The sequence below is a fragment of the Rhinolophus hipposideros genome (genome assembly GCF_964194185.1).
Source record: "Rhinolophus hipposideros genome assembly, chromosome: 5".
NCBI lineage: Eukaryota > Metazoa > Chordata > Mammalia > Chiroptera > Rhinolophidae > Rhinolophus > Rhinolophus hipposideros.
In genome coordinates, this window is record NC_138051.1 from 85226576 (window position 1) to 85232347 (window position 5772).

Below are 5772 nucleotides of genomic sequence, written 5' to 3' on the forward strand. Positions count from 1 at the left end.
GTAGCCACACTAACTTGTTTATTGTTTTATAGAACTACTGATTGAGCATTTCCTGTCTCCCAAATCGTGCTTATGCTTTATACACATCATCACATTTCTCCCGTGTAGACACTATTGATACCCCAACCAGATCATCTTTTACCTGCCAAGGTGCCACTCCCTGCTGCTGTGATGGGTGGCTGCTAATGCCTAACAGAGACTTGTCCTCCATCAAAGGGAAGCCGGTTCACCTGGGAGGTCACACACTGCACAGCCCCACTCCTCATCTTGCCTGCAGCCTGTGACTGACTGACTCACTGACTCACTGACTCACTGACTGGGGTTACACATACTAGCTGCCTTGCCTCTAAGGGGACCAGCTCTAGAATACGCCTTACTCCTTATACTTTCCATGGGATCAGACACAGGCTGAAGTTGGTCTCCTGTTGAGAGCACACCCTTGTTTAGCTTATTTTTCTGTTATATCCATGCCTAAGATTCCCTTTCCCCTAAGAGCACTCTTTGGTACAAAGATCTACTTCTCAGGTTCTGCCCTCAGGAAACCCAACCTAAGATATTCCTCAAAGGAATTTCAGGAAGTTTACCTTGCTGCTAGCATTTCACAGATGACAAAAATGAGGTTCAATAGCGTAAGTTGCTTCTTCCTCTATTCTTTCATAATAATTAATAAATTATTTTACAATAATTGGTAAATTGTTTCAGTGAGTCACAAAGGCAAATAGCTTCCGGTTTCAGGCAGGTGACATGCATGTGAATAAGTTCAGGTATAAGACAATATACTGGGAAGTAGTTCAGTGGTTGAAACTAGATCTTGGATCACCACCAAATCCATTCAATTTTTTTTTCCCAAATTGACTTTTATAGGCCCCAATTGATCTTTGGATAGCAGGTTTGTAATTTCAGGTCCAAAGCCAAAAATGGATAAGGGCACACATTTCAATATATTTACGTGATTTGAGACACTAGAAAGAGTGATTTAGCATGTGATCTGATTGAGCCTCCAGTAGACCATGTAAACTGGATGTTTGTGGTAAACCGACATTGTTGGTTGTGTCCTCTACAGCCATCTCTTTCTCTTTTTGTCCTTGCTTGCAGAGCTTACTTACTCTGTGACATAATAGTTGAAAATGGCAGACCCTTCGCCAGTTTGCTTGGTAGCTAAGGATGGACATGTAACCATATTCTTTGGAATTCTGGGAATGATTCTCCTCTCTGATGAAAAAACAAAGAAAGATGTCCAGTAAGACAGTGCAAATGTTTCTGTTTTTTCCTGTCAGAATGTGAAACAGAGCTGCTACTGCTATCCTCTGTCCACAAAGTTTGACACTGACAACGCAATGGGGATGGAAAGCAGAGGTATGGAAAGAAAGACTCAGGGTATTCCATCATGAAGATAAACATGAACATTGAACCAAATCTGGCACTCCTTTCTTCAGATATCTCATTCTGTGAAAAACAGCAACAACAAAACACTCTTGTTTGAGACACCTTTAGTTGGTATTCTGTTACTTGCAGCAGAAAGCATCCTGACTGACATGATATGAGAAAAATAAGCCTCAGATAATGTGAGTGGCTTGATCAATTTTTTGTAGGTAGAAAGTGGCAGTGTTACATTCAGACTTGGGTCACCTGACACTTCTGTGTAGAGGAATTCTACTTTCATAGCATTCAATGTTTATGAAGGCTTCCACTTTTTTGCGTGGTTTTCATTAGGCTTCTTTCAAATGCTGTGTTGACCGAATTGTTCAGGATGTCTCTATTTCCCAGTGATAACATGCATAAGGAAAAGTTTTCATTGAATTATTGAGGATGAGCTCCCAGCTTATTTTTGTTTGCTTTAAAGTATCAAAACAAACCATTGCTATCTGAAGTAGTTGGATTTCAAAAATAATAAAGTTTTCTGTGCCTTGTTCACATTTTCTCTCAGAAAAAAAATCTATTTGAGTGAAGAACAACATAATTTGGTTCAGATATTGATTCTCAGTACATAGGTGTTATTTTCCAAACTCGGGAGGTTTTTCAAAAGACACATTTAAACAGTCTGGAAAGTTTAGCCCTTTATCTCAGTAATGTAGTAGGTAGAAAGACAAATGATAACAGTAATAGTTTTGTGAAAATAAATTCTCAAAGTTATCCATGAATATGCATAAATTCAAATGGAGATTTTTATAAATGGCATTTGTATCAAAAATATATTTTTTTATAATTCAGGTGTCTCCTATTTAAAAATATAAGTTTGAAAGAGCAAGTGATTTTTATTATGAACTTTGCATTTCTCAGGACTTTCATCTATCGTTTGCAAAATGCTTACTAGTTCTTTCTGAGAGATACCTCTGAATGAGCTCAAAAGTCATGATCTTATTACTTCCATGATTACTAAATTATTAAAATTTTTTAATACACCACGATAATCATCACTATAGTACAAAAGCCAGAAAAGCATGAATACCCAAAGGGAAAATTTTATGAGGAAGATATTTGTTAACAGGCTGAAACTGAGTAAGGACAAATGAAGTGTAAACAGTTGATTATTAGAAAAAAATCTTCAGTAGTTTCTCAATCAAGAGACAAAAATGTTTTCCTTTAGGAATCAATCAGAATAATTTGAAATGTTCCAAACAGGTTTGTCTGATAAAAAGAATAATGCTGATTTTTAAGGTATTTTGCAATTTAAAATGGATTACCATATGCATTTTATCATTTGACTGTTATAATTCTCATGTTAGGTATATAGGCTAAAGATTATTGTTTCATTATTTTATAGGTTATGAAACTAAAACACAAAAAGAATGCTTGTCTAGAGTCAGAGACAGTAACTGGCAGATTGGCAGTTAAGAATTATAAACTCTAGAATTCTATTGTTTTTACAAATGTCACCATTAGAAGTTCTGAAGAACTGAACTTTAGTAGAACATAATTTTTTGCAGTTTTCTTTTTTAGATTATTAAGCAGTTTCTTTCAAATATTTCAGGATTTTTCCATTTTTTACTTTTACAGAATAATACAGAAGGTTAAGAATCAAGTTGGCTGCCATAAAGTTGAAAAATGATAAAGACAATTAACAGGAGATAAAACTCTATAATAAACTAGAAATGTTTTATAATTACATATACAAGTATATATATATTCACTTCTATGATGATTCCATGCATACATGTATAACTTTTCTGTATGTACAATTAATGTTGCAATGGCAACTGTGTCCAATTTGTTACATAGCCATAAGAAAACATGCATTTTATTGTACATATAAACTGTTCAATAAGAATGTAAAACACATTGTTAGTATGAGTCAAATGGTCAATTTATACAATTATACTTTTTTGGACTTGTTTTGCCTTCTCCACTTTTACTGCTTAAAAGATCAACGAGCAACGAAAATCTCTCAATAAATGTATGCCCATGGATCAAGTGAAAGAACTTCAAAAACACAGCATGTGCCTTTGACAAATCTTGCAAGCTTCTTTTCTTTCTCGCCCCATATCTGGGTGGTTCAATAGGCGTAATAGTCTTAACTCGATGTGCTTCAAAGTCAATGGACGTCCCTTGGCCAATCTCCCTCTACGCTTGAAACATTTCCGTGAAGCTATTACAACCTGTCCTAACAAAGAATACATGTGTATATTCTTCATCCTGGCTTTTACCTGTGACGTGACCTCAGCTAGTTTTAAGAGGAGATGGGCAAGGCGCGCGCGCGCGTGTGTGTGTGGTGGAGAGCGATGAGCAAATTGCAAATGAGGTGATAGACACTTTACTGGATACTTTACTACCAATATTAATACAAATATTAATAAATCCTTACAAACCTGCAAGATAAGAATTGATTTCAAAGTAATTAAATGCTATGCAAAAATGTTTACATTTGAATTAAAATTGAGAAGAAAAATCAGGTTTCTCTCACTCTGCAGAAAAGTTTATCGTTATTTTGTCATTATTACTCATATTCTACTAGAAATATAGAACTCCTCAGAATATATGTATAGTCATATATATTCGCTTTTCCCAGAAAAATGAATTTCTCAGTGTTTCACAGTTAGTTAACAAAAATAATTGGGAGAAAATGTAGATCTTCCAATTACTATTAGAAGATAGTAACTTTTTCATGAAGCACGAAGGTACTAAATGTCCACATAATAATAATGCATCTCCTCTCTCAAAAGTAGTAATAATTGTAAAAAATAATAATAATAATAATAATAATAAGTAAATTAAAAAAAAGACTCTTGGAAAGAAAATTTGAAGTGAAAAGTCCTTAATGGTACGATAATTCCATCCCTTCCTTATAATTCCAGACCTCTTTTCACTGAATTTAATTGTGTATTTTTCTCCATTCTCATACTAGACATGGAGCTCTGAAATTTGAAGCTTCATTCTTTGTCTCTGTTTCTTGTTTGTTATTATATTTAGTTTTAGGGCATGGTTTGGCATATACTTTGTACTCACTATTGTTTGATGAATGAATGAAGACTGAATGGTCCCTTGGATAGAGAGTGGCATTTTAGTCACCACGACAGTAGTAAGTGAGGAAGTTGTTTTTGTTTTTTTGTTTGTTTGTTTTTAATCCAGGGAAGCTTTTTGGACTACCATGACAATGTCATCTATATGACAACCTACTTAAACTATAGATAAGGATGGCAGCCAGGGTAGAAATAAGTCGGTTATTCCCTTAGTGGCTACAAATCATTATAAGAAGCACACATGATCTACTGCGAAGGGGAAACAAACAGTGCTTTTGTTCACTGGATTTCATTCTGAGAAAGGCATTTCGTGAAACAACTCAGAATGTTGGCCAAAACAGACCTGCTCATTTTGGTGGACCAGTGGATCAATCATTTGGGAAAGATTATTAGATTCTGGTATAATTCATTTTAAATGCCAACTCATAAGAGTAGTTTCCTTATGTCTACTGGGGACAGTAAAACTAACTGTTCCTTCCCCTTTGTTTATAAATGGCTAGATCTACTCTTCCCTTCAGTGATCAGTACTATATATGTCCTCCTGGACACCTGGCCGATTAAGATCAGATGCATGACCAATTCATTTTCTTCCCCATAGTAAGTGTGTTTGCTGCATGGAGGACACTGTCTGGGTTTAAGGTTATGGATGCAGATGTGGGAAATTGCCAAAGGAATAAGACAGATTTCATTAGCTAGAAGTGCCTGAATTTTATTCCATTGCAATAAGAGGAAGGTCATCATTCAGATTAAGAATTCACATTGCTTATTGGTTAGGTGTAATTATAAAAGGCTGTTTGTAAAATCACTGGCAAATTTTATCAAATGCCACCACCATCTGAAATGACACTGGAAAACTATGAAAGATTTGCAGCCTGCATGAAGCTAGTTGAAGGTAGATGCGTGGCACTTGTTGTCACCGGGAGAAATATAAACACACAACCTCACTGTAGAAGAAAAATGAATTATTGGGTATATAAAATTAAGTGATTAGTTAGATTAACTATTTTGTTTTTTTTGTGTGTTTAATGAGGGCTTTCACAATATAATTCTATTTGTATATCACTGAACTTCACGCTGGTAAGAAGGGAAAACAATCATAGCTTCACCCACACCCATCCACCACAAGAGTAAAACGAAAGATTATGTCCTTGAATTCTGTTTATCTAGAAGAAGAGCTGCTCCCTTCAAGTTCCCTTTATAGCCTTTCAATGGCCCATGTCTCCAGGTCTCGTCCTTCTACCCTGATGTTGATTGTATTTTAGCACTCAGAAGTGACTGACAGCTTAAGAATATATTCTCTTTATTCTTACCTATA